The following is a 17,122-nucleotide window of genomic DNA, read 5'->3' on the forward strand; positions in this document are numbered from 1 at the left end:
CTATTTAAGCAATTTTAACTGAAATTTGGCCAGTAAGCTACTTCAAAAGAAAACAAAAATCTTCCGTTCCCTTCAAGGTCGCAAGAGACAATTGCGTTTGGCTCGACTCATTGTTTTGGTTGCAAAAAGTAAATTGTGTTTGTGAACAGTACTAAGTACCAGGTGAATGTTGCAGGCGAATGTGATCTCTTGTTGAAATACAAAACATACAGTATTGCATCATTGTTTCAGGTAACCTAATATAAATCTGGATAAAATGAAGAGTTTTAACCAACTTTCACCACAACATGTGTTGTGATGGAGCGATGTAACTGCTTGTCTTCAGACAAGATTATGATGTGGTTTTATTTTTAATGATATCAAATTAAGTGTGATTAGTTTGAAAGAAGAATAGCCGATTTGTCAAATTTTATTTTTTCTCTACAAGCTGCATGGTTGTTACCAACAGACTAAGTATTTTTAATGGATTGATTTTTTAGGATAAAATACATGTTTAGGCAAAGGCTTATTTGTCCACATTGTTCTTTTGTTGGTAAGGATACATGTGTTAGGTAGATGTTAGATACAGAACAAACGGTGGCTAAAGTCACAAAAATCAGCATTTGCCATGCAGTGGATTTTGAAATGTTTCCAGATATTGTTGTGTCTACTGTACGAGAGTGGTAAACGTGATGTAATGGGGATATTGTTGTGTCTACTGGACGAGAGTGGTAAACGTGATGTAATGGGGATATTGTTGTGTCCTGTACGAGAGTGGTAAACGTGATGTAATGGGGATATTGTTGTTTCCTGTACGAGAGTGGTAAACGTGATGTAATGGGGATATTGTTGTGTCCTGTACGAGAGTGGTAAACGTGATGTAATGTGGATATTGTTGTGTCCTGTACGAGAGTGGTAAACGTGATGTAATGGGGATATTGTTGTGTCCTGTACGAGAGTGGTAAACGTGATGTAATGGGGATATTGTTGTCTACTGTACGAGAGTGGTAAACGTGATGTAATGGGGATATTGTTGTGTCTCCTCGTGAACGAGAGTGGTAAACGTGATATAATGGGGATATTGTTGTGTCCTGTACGAGAGTGGTAAACGTGATGTAATGGAGATATTTTTGTTTCCTGAACGAGAGTGGTAAACGTGATGTAATAGAGATATTGTTGTGTCTACTGTACGAGAGTGGTAAACGTGATGTAATGGGGATATTGTTGTGTCTACTCCTGTACGAGAGTGGTAAACGTGATGTAATGGGGATATTGTTGTGTCCTGTACGAGAGTGGTAAACGTGATGTAATGGGGATATTGTTGTCTCCTGTACGAGAGTGGTAAACGTGATGTAATGGGGATATTGTTGTCTCCTAAACGAGAGTGGTAAACGTGATGTAATGGGGATATTGTTGTGTCTACTGTACGAGAGTGGTAAACGTGATGTAATGGGGATATTGTTGTGTCTACTGTACGAGAGTGGTAAACGTGATGTAATGGGGATATTGTTGTGTCTACTGTACGAGAGTGGTAAACGTGATGTAATGGGGATATTGTTGTGTCTACTGTACGAGAGTGGTAAACGTGATGTAATGGGGATATTGTTGTGTCCTGTACGAGAGTGGTAAACGTGATGTAATGGGGATATTGTTGTGTCTACTGTACGAGAGTGGTAAACGTGATGTAATGGGGATATTGTTGTGTCCTGTACGAGAGTGGTAAACGTGATGTAATGGGGATATTGTTGTCTACTGGACGAGAGTGGTAAACGTGATGTAATGGGGATATTGTTGTCTCCTATACGAGAGTGGTAAACGTGATGTAATGGGGATATTGTTGTGTCCTGAACGAGAGTGGTAAACGTGATGTAATGGGGATATTGTTGTGTCTACTGTACGAGAGTGGTAAACGTGATGTAATGGGGGTATTGTTGTCTACTGTACGAGAGTCGTAAACGTGATGTAATGGGGATATTGTTGTCTACTGTACGAGAGTGGTAAACGTGATGTAATGGGGATATTTTTGTCTCCTGTACGAGAGTGGTAAACGTGATGTAATGGGGATATTGTTGTGTCTACTGTACGAGAGTGGTAAACGTGATGTAATGGGGGTATTGTTGTCTACTGAACGAGAGAGGTAAACGTAATGTAATGGGGATATTGTTGTGTCCTGTACGAGAGTGGTAAACGTGATGTAATGGGGATATTGTTGTGTCTCCTCCTGTACGAGAGTGGTAAACGTGATGTAATGGGGATACTGGTGTGTCTACTCCTATACGAGAGTGGTAAACACCATATAATAGGAATACTGATATATATATATATGATATTCTCTCGTGTATATTAATGTAACGGATAGTTAAAATATTGTGCATACAAGTTTTGAGGCTCTAATTAAAGATCAAAAACATATTAAGTAACTTGTTAATTTTTCTCACCAACCTGAATTTTATTGTCGCCAAACTTCATCAGCTGCTGGTTAGTTTGAATTGCGGAACAGATTTTAACCCAACTTGAATTGGCCAGAATGAACGTTGAGGAAAGAACATCCAAATTTTTAGAACAATGCCCTTGCTTAAGTTTATTTTTTTTGTCATAACCAAGACAACCAGGATTGGCTCTGCTATCTAAGGAGACGGGAAGCCCTTTGAACCATGGATTATCCCACTATCGTATCCTAAGTGTTAATCCTTAATATCCTTCCTCCGTAGATTGAGTGTTTAGAAAATGTTTGTGCAATGTTTGTGCACAAGAAATCTCATATTCGAACTAACATGTCGCCATCCAGTTCTACAACAGGTAATTACAATTATGTATATTCTGGTGGTCATCGGTCAAGGTTAAAGATCAAACTCTCTCTATTTCTCAGAAAGTTCTTCATGGATCTTGAGAAAAGATCAGTCTTGATCTCTTGTTGAAGTAATAGGGAACAACCAACCAATTGAAAAAATATATTTTTGAAACAGCCCCTGTGTATAGAACGTTGAGCCAAGGATAAAATGTCTGGCAGCCACTGATTGGCCAGTATGTTATGAAGTGAGAAAATAGATATGTAGCCTGATAGGTAACTATCAATAAGAAATGTTGATATAACGTAAGTCCGATTGTTTTTTTTCCCAAAAGTTCACGTAATAATAGTAAACAGGTAAACATTTACGATTATTGATATTTTTTACTGCGAAATTCACCTATTTTCAAAATGGCTACCCTGGAGAAAATTTGAGCTGAAGGACCCAACTTTTTTTTCTTGATTAGGTGTTATATCAGACCCTAAACTTTTGTTATAAACCATAATCGTCATATTCAATTCAAGAATTTTAATGAAATAATCCAAAACGTTAACACTAAAGCCTATGGGAAAACAATTGGTTGGTTGGTCTCTAATATACTCATAAGCCGACCTGTAATTATATCAACATCTGCTTGATTGTAGTTCCCGTTTGCGGGTTTAACACAATGGGAGAGAGTGGGACACCGCTTTATTGGTTAATTATTGTACTTTTAAAATTATCCAATTTTGGGGCATAAGTTTTTTCTTTAAATGTTTATACAGATAAGGAGTTCTTGTATTGTTCAAAGTTGTGTATTAGTACTGTAAGAGGCTTTGCCTTTTTGCTGACCATTTGGTTTCCAAATACTCGGTTTTTAAGCAGATCGTTGTTATGGTTGTTAAAATCTCCACTCAACCATTTTTTACATGAAAGTCACTCAATTGTAAACGCCTATAGCTAGTCTGAAGTGTTGGAAGGTTCAGGTCGACTTCTAGCATCAGTGTGACGCATCTCTTCTCTGTGGCCATTCAAGCCTGTCAATTTCTTTTTAGATGCATGGGCCTCAAATCATGGCGCCATATTCGAGGACGGAGTAGCATACTGGAAAAGTTCCCGAGAAAAAAAATCTTTAAAACTTTTCTCGAGAGATATCACAATTCATTTGATATGACTTCTGAAGTTCATGAAAGTTGGATTCATAACAGCTGCATTTGGGCGATAAGGCCCGGGTGTGTCTTTTGTTGAATTTTTATTTCTTTTATGTGATTTTAAAATGTATGGTACGGAATGCGTACATGTTCCACCATGTACACCGTCACTATACGTTGTCAATGCTGTTTGACGTGGGCTGGTCACGATCTCCGAGGCAATAGTCCTCTTTAGTAACAAATTGAACCACCGAGATTTCAGAGTTATCAGAACAGACCTATCAAAACTGCATAGTGTTCTCCAACGTTTTGACACCATTTCGTCAATAGTGCCGTACCACATTTATATACACGATCTTAAATTCGATTTCATTTCACCTGGTTTGATGAAACGAGGTTAGAAGTTTTTATTTCTGCGGGTCTTAGTGAGCAAAAATTTTAACTTCGAGACGGGTTTCATAAAATCTCGTATGAAATGAAAACAAATTTAAGATAGATTTTAGGCAAAGACCTCTTCAGTGGTCTTTAGTCTTGTGTCATCACATTTCTGTTCAATCGTTCTCAACCAAACTCATCTATTTCTGCTTCCTACTTGTTAGCATATGCGTTAAACGCAATTGTGACCCTATGTATGTTTACTACTATCCCATCTAGCGTCGGACTTTATTTGTATAAAACGACAACAAACCAATTAATATAAAATAAAAACCGAACCATTTTTGGCAGATTATGTTTTTCTGCTTGTTAAGAAATGAAATCTGCATCTAAGACATGCAAGGATTACCGTTGTTTGAAGATTCATTCTTCGAGGCGGTCAAAATGGTAGATGTGTGAAATATATACGTAACTATATTAATATAGGCTAGTAATATTAATACATATGTATAACTAAAATATGCTACCACAATGGAGAAATATTTGCTAGTTTTAATCCAGAGACCCGTTGCTTACAAATATTGAAATAGACATAAAACGGCTATCATCCATAGTTTCTCAAAAATTCACTTAACAGAAACAATCCTTTGTGTGTATGCTTGTCAATCGGAACACCCCGCCTTCGTCTGCCGACATAGGTTTTGTAGAAAATAACGAGGGGTTCCGATTGTTGGAAACGGAGTTATTTTTCATTTGGCCGAGAAATCAGTGTGCATGAACACATGGCAGCCATGCCTGAAGTTTGTTGATCGAAAAAAACCCATTTCTTTTCATGATGTAGGTATAGTGTTTAATCCCTGTAGTGATGCGATAAATAAGTTTATCTTCAATATGCTTCAGCATTGAGTAATATAGCTGCGATATCGTAGTTTTGGACGATGGACGGACGATATCTGACATATTCGTCATTAGAGCTCTTGCCGGAGCAGGCATTTTCGTTCTCGGTGTTATCAAAGAAGCGAGTACCGTAATCCATGACCGTGGATACAGTAGACTACTGTAGGTAGTACTCCCAAAATATTTCTTTCAAATTCAGTGATAGCACTGAACACACCACGTTTCATTTTATAAAATGATTAACCTGTCATATGTAGACTAATTTATCGAGTAGCGGGCAGATTTAGGGCGAGGTCAATCATATGTCAATATTTCAATTTTAAGAATCAAAACACGTTCGACGTTGCAGGCAAATTGAGTCCGTCATGTGATACAATATGGTTATAAAAAAAATTGAACGGTTCTGAAAAATGTTCATAAATTTTACAAGTGACTATTGTGGACATAATTTCTCCTTTCATTACAAGCAAACCTCATGATAAACACATTTTCAATGCGTAACACGTTTTTGAGACGCCAGAAAAAATATGGAGCTATTCGTTTATTCCAAGTATTGATATACATATTCAAAAACACTGGAATCACTCTTGTCATGTGAAAAATATTTTTCAAGGACCAAATTATGACATGTCATCAATAAATAATGTGAGACATAGTACCCGCGAACTTGAGAATAATTCTGTTATATTACAGTAATCCAATCTTAGTAATGTATGTTACGTCGCATAAAGTGTATGGACTGTCGAATATAAAGATCTGGAGCAAATCCGTAGTTGTCCAAGAATTCTGCACTCTCAACAATTCGAAATAAAATGCGAACCAGTGTTTGCCAGGTTTTGATGACGGATTCGTATCATGGCATGTATCCCCTTCACTAAGCCCTTCAAACAAGTACTATGCACTATAGTTGATAAGACGTCCGAGTTCATAGTTAAATTCTCTGGGTTCGGTTACTTCGATAAGAGCAGGGAATTATGTGTAAGCCATGCTATTTAATATTTCTGTCGGATCAGATGCAAATTCAACTTCCAATTTGACGTTCCCTCGATGCACCAGATTTATAACTTTTCCCCGACGTCAGAATATACGACATTGAAAGCATATATGGTTTATCTACACCAAAGTTATCGCTGGTGATCATCAGCCATTCATTTCTGTTCCATTTTACGGCCACAGCAAAAAAAATGGAGAAAAGGGGTCACGTTATTATTGCTATCCCCTATAGTCATTTTCTTGTGCCAAGTTTACGAAGTTGAATGGGTTTTTGGTATATTCACCGTTCACGGCAGCTTGTTTCACAAATGCAAATACGACTTTCGTTGGCATGTTATTGGCCTTCTGACCAATGGGTATTTGGTAGTGACGTCTTTTGGAAGTTTGGCATGGTCTACCAATACACGACTGTCCACTTTGATTATGCAGGTTTTAAAAGCCACGTCCAATAACTCAACCTGTAACTTGGATCCGCTTTGTCAGTCATCAGAACAAAAGGAGTTTTACTTCGAAATAGCTTTAACTGTAAGTCGACTGCATCAGAAGGTACTCGTCTATTCTGAAGATATCTTCATAGAAAGGTCCTTCCATATCTAATACGTTTCTCGGTGTAAGTACACCTCTTCCCGACCTTTCCGAGTGAAGCTGTGATTTTATGGCGTCAGATTCGCTAGACAGTATTGTTTTCAGATAAGCCTTCCAAGAGTTGTTATTGGTGTTGAGGGATACCAATTTACCATTCATGTAATTATCGATCTGTGACCACATACTCTGTAATAATAAATTGACGTTTTCTCGCCCCCGGCTAAAACAGTGTCGTCGGCCTTTTTCACTCGGCATTTGATATACTTGTGCAAGTCTATATACCTGTCACCGGATCCGGATACGTTTATTTCTATGGGGGCGTTGAAATTATTGAACGAGGACATGGGTCGACATTTCGAAAAATAAACTTATTCTAAGGCAACTTGATTGGATGGAGTGGTAAAGATGCTAGCGTTATCACTAAGTTGAGACATGATTCGAAGAGAGTTGTTGCTAAAGAATCTTGTTCCATTTCATTTCCTTATCAGAGTGACGTTCTTCTTGGAAGATATCCTATTTATAGGCACGTGTGGTATGGCAAGTTGGCAGGTTTTTCACGACTTATTTGGCTTATTTCGCCTTATTTCCAGCACATCACCCATGGATGTACCCCGTATTCCAACCTTGGTCTCGGTGTGTGATTGGGAATTGACCGGAATCGTGTACAGTTTATTAGTGTACATACCTCAAGCGCCTGCCCCGTTTGACTTCCTCTGTATTTTACCTCGGTAAACCACCCCATTTTTTTTGAGTCTTTAAAAATCTGATCCCATGTCTTAGGATCAGATACATACAGAGATTCTATCATGATTGATAAAAAAATCAGTGTTCTATGAGGTCTGTTATTGTAATTTGAAACCAGAACCTGGAGTACATAACTGTATCTATGCGTTTGTTTCGACGTTCAGTATCTATAAATAAAGTATTTCAACGTCCTTATCACGCGTTCAGCATGAATTTCCTGGATGGAATTCTAGGGAAAATTTAATGTTATCATTTTTCTAGGTATCTCCTTACTCGAGCACTCCGTAACTCTGATCCCTTGTCAAAACGAACTGTCCTTGGTTTTCTTCCTTTTTTAAATATATATTTCAATGCGTCGACGACGGTTTTACTCAATTTATTTTTCAATGGTACTACCAATAGAAACATTAATAAAACGTCAATCAAGATTAAAAGGTATTTAATACTGTCATTAAAGGATGTCAAATTTTGAACGTCGGTCAAGTCCCCGTCATATAACGAGACTATTCCTTCTACTTCTACACGATTCTTCTTCAATTTCGGGATCAAATCGTTCTGTACACTAAGCATCCTGATACTGGAGCCATTGAGCTACCCAGGGTTTCTTCTTTACGTACGACCTGATACAATTTCTCGGGTCCAGCAAAAGATTCGTACGTGGTGTTCGGGATCTTACCAGATCCTATAAAGGTAATCCTTCCTGTCAGATCTTCTCACTTCTAGTGAGCGTGTACACGTATAGTTTCCATGTATAAAATAATAAACACTCACATTCAATAGACATGTTGATGTGATTTGTCAATACTTCCACTGTCGGATGTTAAACGCGATACCAAGAACGCTAACTCTTTTGATGAAATGTCTCAAGTCAATCAACATGTACACGGCCTTGGTATCGACACATTGTCTTTGTCGGATAACGGATACTATTTCAAGCAGCTACACAATGTGGTATTCAGGTTGAATGGTACCTCATAGTGCGTAGTACTGGCTTCAGTCCGATGTCTTGTCACTTTTACTATCAAACTTTATGTTACAGCCAGAGATGTCGTAGTTAGTATAATCAATGCAAGTATTCCAACGTATTTAACAATGCAGATGTGTAGACTCTATCTTTCGTACACAGATTTCAAATTGGACATTACTCTTTCGGTCATATTCGGCACGACGACAGTGTCAAATGAATTCGTTCTGGAAGTCATTGTTCTTTCGTCCGTTTTTACAGAAAGACAATTCTTCTTAGGCACTAAAATAATATCTATAAAACGGTGATGGCAGGTTGGTGCTAGGTGAATTGGCATAACAACAGATATTGCATGCTGGCTACGGCAAGAATTTACATAAGGAGTTGTGGAGTTAGCTCCCTTCAATCATAAATGTTGTTAATTTTCAATAAATAACTTTGTATATTATCCACAATTTGAAGTCTTGATGTGTTTTGTGAATGAAATCTATACAAATGATATCAATGCCCAGAGAAGGAGTATTAATAGTATATAATTATTTTTTTTTTTTATAAAATGTTGTGTTTCTATATCTGAATAAGGTAGCAGTGTATAATAAAAGTGTCTAATTCTATAAAATAAGGCACATGTTTATAGGGTATGAACGGCATTTTTATTGCGTTTACGGTAGTAGGAATGCAAAGGGATAGATATATTCTAAATAGCGCGTTAGCGCTATATATTGAATATGTTATTAATTTCACTTGTTCAACTTCTGTATTTACAAAAAACCCAAAAGACAAAGATACTGATGTATGATTATGCAGATTTTGATCAGATGTGTAGAGCTATAAATAATATTGGCTGTGAAGCAGCAGCTATTAATCTCGACTCTAATTAACTAAAACTAAAACAAGGGCGTTGATAAGTTGCAAAAACTTGTGCCCAATCCCTTTGTACTTTTTGACAATAAAATATGTTTGAATCAAACCTATCTATTAACTGATACTATAAACCAACAAATACAAAACTTTAACTATTCGTCCAAATGATAAACCTTGGATGAGAAATATCAGGCTTTTTTCTCTGAAACCTGTTTGAAATTTAATCTTTATCCGAAGGACAGAATTAATCTTGTTTTGACATGTGTATATCATTAAGTTTTTTCTGCTATCTTACCTCATCTGCTACACGCCTTTTTTGCTAAAAAGCAAACCTAAATTCCCGGTGTAAAGACACTTGCTGAAATTTATAATCTCGAACCCATTTTTTTCCAAAAGATGTGAAGGCTATATATACTACTTCATATGAATATATCAATTACATTATATATCCTCCTGTTTTTATGCATTTCATAAAACAGGAGTTATTTGTCCATGGCCAGGCTATTCTACTGTGGTTTACCTTATTAATCCGCTGAGCCCTTTGTCCACTGCCTACACACTAATTAATTAACAGACATATCTAGAGTTTACTAAGCTGAAGAAGGAAGTGATATAAATATTTTAAAATATCAAAATTATACATTTGTAGATATACTGTAAAAGTGGATGCATAGGGTTTTATCGACATAAAGTAAACTCATCAGTATATCTAGTTTGATATATCGGTGTATACACTACGGCACCATGACAGATCACGAAGTAGGTAGAACTTTAGAACAAATGCCCTTAGTATTGCAGTTGTCAGTTCCGTTCTCTCTCCTTCGATATCTAATGGTGTTAACATTTCATTTTGATCGGATAGCTCGGTAAGTAATCTTAAACATATGTCGTGTACATGTATTTCTTAATGTAAAATGTTTGTGCAACACGCAAAAAATTATGCCTCAAACGCAAAAAAACAACATAAACATAGACTGAAACAAATGTTCAGGTCCCTGTGTTCTCTAAATAAAAGGCCATCAGTGAGTCTGGTAATTAGCTGCACCTTTGATGGCTTTGCCTTTATTCATATCATTTGAACCCTACGTAATTATAAGTGTCTAGTATGATATGCTGTGATATTATTTAAACCCTATATAAATACCAGTATATGGTATGGCATAATGTGATATTATTTAAACCATACGTAAATGAAAGTACCTTGTATGTTGAGTTGTTAAGGAAAATGTAATATTTATGAAGTGATTTTAGGAATTTATGTTCAAATCTCAGCTTATTCCATAGTATTCAACTTGCCATGTCATTAATATAGGTATTTGCTTTCAGATCATGGCCAATCCAGGAGGCTTCATCCTTCCATCGAATGCAGGGCCATTACATGCTGCGGTTACATTTGTGTCTTCAGTTATGAGCTTCGGTTTAGGTATGCATTACGTTTTCTACGTATTCATTATGATACACACGATTATTTCTTCCATACTTTCACAGGCGAAGCTCCGATTTTGATACGGAATAGATTGTAGTACCTATTTCCGGTTGGAATACGACAACTCACACACGCTATTACTCCACTAAAAATGTGCAACGGCATCATTTTATGTCTTTTCGCAACACGTTTTTTAAAAGTATGTGAGAACAAATAATAAAACATGCGCTTGAAATGTGGACAGGTATATCAAACTTCGTTTAAGAGTTTAAGGCTGGCAATTACTCGGCAAGTCTCGTTCTGACTAGTCAAACGCTTACACTCGGGTTGAGATTCCCCTGTCCACTGAACAGGCTCACTTTGGATTATGTTAATATACTACACCGGGTACAAATTTCAGGGTTGAACAGCCAAAGAAATGTACAAGGATGTTCTTTTCCTGTTATTCAATCTGTGGAAAAATAAATCTTTTTTGAAAATACACTGTTTTATATATTCTTAACTGTTATTTGTGTAGCAACCTACTTTATAACAAATGATTATAATGGTAACAAAAAAGAGATTAACCAAAACATATAATGTACAAGCATGTTTAGCGATGTGAAATATCAGTATTTCACAGCATAAATTAAATTTATAGTAATAGTGATAATAATATAATTCAGGTAAAAGGCGATATTAACATACATATGCATAAACTAATGAACATTCAATTAAAGCACTAATTTCAAGATAAACATTTCCCCTACCTACAAGCATACACAACCCTCCTCTATTAAACTAGATAGACATAGCAATATCACAGTCTTATAGTAAAGTTATAATTTAATTATACAATAATTGGTAGTGAGTATGCACTATATTATATCATATTACTACCACTGAGAGGTTCAATTTTATAAATTGGACATTTTTAGAATAAAATATAGCGCTCAGAGTATCACAGGTAAGGGAGATAATTACAGTTAATTACAAAAATACAGCCTCTATCGACACATTGAGCATCTACGTTCTTTTCCGCATTCGGATATATAGCTAAAACACAAAAACTGTTTGTCCCATACTTAACAGTCTTGATTCTTGGAACATCAACAAGTCTACTGTATCTAAACGAATAAGATGCAGGTTTTCCATGTATAAAATCTTGTAAAAACTGCTTCAATTTAAAATCTGAAAAAGTTTCTATTGCTACGAGTCTAATCCTGATGATATACATGGTAGAAAGATTTCCATTTTCAAGGAGAGTCTCGTAGCTTGAGTTGACTCTTGATTTACAAATGTCCATGCTCTGTAATGGATTTTTTTCAAGCTTCTAGGTGTTTAATTTTTAGCAAAATTCCCATACGAAAGGGCAAAAAATTAAATTAGACAAGTCTAGCATCTTTGGCAAAAGGAACAATATCATTTATAAATTAAAAAAAAAAAAATCGGTCCTAGGATAAAACCTTGTGGACTTCTTTTACAATACTGGTACTATCGTCAACCCGAACACATTGCTTCCTGTTATGTAGGTAGCTATTGATGAGTTAAACTGCACCCCCCCCCCCCCCCCCCCCCCAACCCATATGCCCTCAGCTTCTTCAGTAGATCTCTAGGGATCCTACGGGACACTTGCGAGTCCTTAAACAACCCTGGCTTTTTACAGGACGTTTAATAAAATAAATCAAACCAAACCGGATAACCATAACACCGAATCGTATACTCTTTCAGGAACTCGTATTCTCTTTATGCATTAATTCACCATTAAATCGTTAAACGTTATTGTCTTAAGGTATATGTGCAGAGGTGCCAATCCTTCCTCTTTTGGCGTAATCCTTACGATTTTTAGGTATAAAATACGCCTTCCGCTTTTTCATGACTTTTGTACGATTTTATAAAAAAAAATCGAAATGTTTCCTAAATCCGGAATTCTGATGTCCGTTTCCACTAGATCTGTTAGAATCCGCGCTCTCGATCTCCTGTGCGTTTGTCACCATTAGTATTATTTATACATCATTTTCAAGCATATGAACGATCATGAATGGTCTTCCCAAGTTTATCAAAATGGCGGAAAAACGTAGTCTGACAGCTGAAGACGAAACCGTAAAATCAGTAACACCAAAGAAAAAAGTTAAGTCGCAATGGAACCAGAGATTTAAATCTGAATACAAGGAGCGTTTTCCTTTTATTGTTCAATCCGATCGGGATGAATATACTGCAAGATGTGTTACTTGCAATTGTGATTTTAGCATTGCACACGGTGGGGAAAATGACATCATACATACGAAGCACTGAAATCACAGACAGACTATATCAAGGTAAAACTAAATAAAATTAACATTTCTTATTTTTTTAAACATATATTTGAGTTATTTTCCCAAACCAAATTATCTGAATTGTGTGCTGCTTATGCCCAGAATGCATTTCCGGACACTTGAAACCCGTCAGCGTCTGGGGGCCTCGTCGGCCCCCACACCCCCTGAATTTTTTTTTTTCTCGCTCCGCTCGAAAACCTTCCTCTTTTCAATTAATCATTGTTGGCACCTCTGTATGTGGATTCTTGGTTTGACTCCCTGCAGTGTATACTTGTGCTGATAATCAATTACATATGCTATGTATCTTTGCTGTATTACAGGATTTCTTCTGTTGAGTTTAACCGATTTCAATGAAGGGTCACGAGGGTCATCAGGGATGACAGGAGCTATCGGTACTACATGAATAATAGGATCAACAAGATTAACTGGATCAACTGGACTAAGAGGATCAACTGGTTCAACTGGATCAACATGATTAACAGGATCAACTGGAGGAACAGGACAAACTGGATCAACCGTTAAAATAGGTGCAGTTGGTTCAACTGGTTCTACTGGTTTAATTAGGTCAACTGGAGTAACTGGTGCAACCGGTGACACTGGCGCAGATGGTCAAATGGGTGAAAATCCTCCAGTCCCTTCGTAAGCGTGCAAGAAATACCTTTCGTGAGGTAGGCAGACGAAAGGAATGTTTTTAAGTAAAGGATTATCCTATTTCTCGTGTTCTATATTTTGCTGATATTATCACAGGTATGCTGGGGATCATTGCGTTGCTTTTATTTAGAAAGTATGTCAGGTATTATAAGTGAAGAAGATAGATTATCTCTGGGTCAGGAATTGACATTCAAAATCGTATAATCAACATTCTTGTAATATCACTTTATTCCACAAAATACGACACATCGTCAACATAATAATAGTGACTGAAGAAAAGGCGTATAACAGTTTTTGTACTGATATGGGGGTGTTCGAATTATGTTATTATAGGATCATTTTGAGGCGGGGTCTCGTTGTAATAATTGTTAAATAAGTATTAATATAAAAAAACCCGATTTATTATGTTAATGGACGTAGCGACTAAACAAATGGGCACATACGCTGCTAACATGCCGAATATACGCAATTCAAATGCATACCGCCTGACAGCTTCAGGTCACCACCGTGCACATCAAAGCATTCATGCTTTTGAAAGAGTCCGTACTGCTTCTAAACAATCTTGTGATCAAATATTGAAAAATAGAAAAAAACGAAAAATAAATGTGGAAATATTTGATTTTTTATCAATTTTGATTTAGGTCAGCAAGAAACAATCGTGAATGACAGTCATAACAATAACAGACTTGTGAACAGGAGCATTAGCCTGATGGAATAATACACCTTATTGAGCTTTCCGCGACACTTCAGTTTAATATTTTCCCGTAACTGCAACAGAAGTGAAGCTTAGAACGTGCAATTGAGTGTTTGTTCCTTTTGGAGAGAATCTATCTGCAGAAATACCATCTGCATCTCAGAAGATCGGTGCTCTCTAGCCTTCCCAGCTGACGGAATAGTATTTACCTTCTTTGGCGGGGGAGAGCCAGGGTGCTTCCATTGTTTCGATTGTTGTTTGGCCTCTGGGGTAAAATGATGGACCCATGTTTCATCCATAGAAACAAATCTCCGAAGAAAGTTGGCAGGGTCTTGCTCGCGATTAGCATGCGATAATGTGCGCCTGGTATTCTTCTGATCAACTGTCAGAAGTCTTGGTACCCTTTGGGCCGAAAGCTTTCTCATTGCAAGATTCCCGGTCAGAATGAAATATACTCTTTCCTGTGAAATGCGTACTCTACTGGCTATATATTTTTCTGTGACTCGTCTGTCAGTCATAACAATATCATGAACTTAATTGACCATTTCTGGGTTTGCAACAGTAACAGGCCTTGGTAAAATTTGACAAAAGGAACATTTATTTGATTTCTCAATGTGATTCAGCAAAATGGCAACTTATTGTGAATGGCTTCTGATTGACTGCAACTTTGATATTTAGGTAACACAGGCACTGGTTTTTTATTTGCATATCGACAATTTAGCCCCGTTTAGTGGTTTCTGATTGGCCAACATTTTGGTTTTGTTGGATTCCGTTAAGTTTGATTTGTATGAGAAATTCAACACCGCGGACTCTAAAGTCATTTCTCTTAGCATAACTGAACGAAATATAAACAGTAACGTGGCTCTTGGACAATACAGACACTATACCGTGATATAATTAGTATAACTTACAACTAAGGGATAGTGTTTGCAGTATAGGTATTAAACCTCCTCTCTCAGTTTCTATAGGTCTTTTCGTAGTTTGGTAGGCTTTAATCATGATAAAGTTTTCTTGTGTGAAATTTAATTTCGCCCAGATATATTTGTGCCTTTGCTTGAAATATACCATGACATGCATTTTATCGAATAATTCTTATGTTTCCCTACGTAGTGTGTATGCTTAGGACACAATGCTGTGTTAAAAGGTTTTCTAATTTGTTCAAATAAATTTGACCTGTGCCAATTTTCAAGATCACACAGAAATATGTCTGAAGTGAAAAAAAGCACCTGACACGTTCATTTTTAGCAGATTCTTTATTCCGGGATGAAAAATCTCTAACAACATTTTAACATTTTGCAACTGAAGATGTGTAACGAGAATGTTTAGTTTGCGGTGGAAAACTCTCAAGTTGATTTTAGTCTTTCTGTTTGGAACATGATTCTCATGCAGTATAAGCTACAGTAAAACAAATAAACAGAAGTATCTGTAAAAATGCTGCACACTTATTTAACTCCAATCAAAAAGGTTACAAAAGAGCCTGAAAATTCAAGTGAACTGGAAAAAAGTAATTTTTCATCCTTTAACATCAAGTGGGAACTTTATCTCCTTCTTTGTGTAGAAGATTGAATAGAGACGCACAATCGAGGAGAACGTCATTATCATGTATAAAAATGAGTCAAAAACATTTAATATTCTTAAATATGTAATATAAGATAAACGTGTCATATGGCTTTGACGAGTGTGCCCGTCCTGATGAAAATGATGTTATGTCAGTGTAACTGTGGTCAGAGCGGCACAGCCATACCCAGTATTGATAACACAATAAAGCATTCTATACAGTATATACATATTTATTTACAGTATTTATAAGGCTATTATATATACAAAATGCACACACACTCACACTCACACTACACATAAGGATATATACAGTCTTTTTAAAAGTTCTGTCCTCTTCCTTTCCAATCAACTCCTCTGGTCCTCTGTCCTTATCACGTCACATGAGTAGCCAGCTGTGAGTGTAGATGTAGATACTTCAGTATCTCATAACACTTCAGTGTTAACGCAACAATCAGCTGATATCGGAATCATCATCACTGCCACATGGAAACCACACAGGTATACATGTAGGTCGAACTGTTGACCACTGACTTATATGAGTCAACTGCATCACCGGGAAACAAGGCTGGGTTATACCGCCACTGACTATCACATGTAGATGACCCTGTCATGATCAAAACTGTTACTGTGTTGGCTGGTCCATCTCACCCAGTTCCCTTGATAATCCACGGTAGAAAGCTGGTAAATACAGAAAATAGGACATAGTTTGTAGAAATCCGTAATATTCCAGGTAGTTTAAAAGTCTCTTCGCGTATACAAGAGCTAGATATTTATTTCCATACATTTACACTCCTAACAAACTGGGGTTTCTAGATATACAATTATATATAAATTCATGATAATTAAATAACATTACTTAAATATTACTATAATTACTGAATAATATAGCATACTTATGCGAATTACCAGTTAGGTAAACATGCGGGTCCACAGCGTACAATAAATAATTACAGTCTATCACCTATGGGCCTCCATACCTATAGAAAACGCATACGCTTACTTTACACTAAATACATGACAATAACTGGCCCGTATACTCCTAATACATGACTGATATACAAATGTCTTGCTTATACAGCTTATTGATACTATAGCTACCATTATAACATATAGATAAAACAATAACTAGTTATAGAAATTCAAACATACACGTAAACAACTCAGTCACGCACGAGTG

Source organism: Pecten maximus, chromosome 11 (genome assembly GCF_902652985.1).
Source record: "Pecten maximus chromosome 11, xPecMax1.1, whole genome shotgun sequence".
In the NCBI taxonomy this organism is placed as follows: Eukaryota; Metazoa; Mollusca; class Bivalvia; order Pectinida; family Pectinidae; genus Pecten; species Pecten maximus.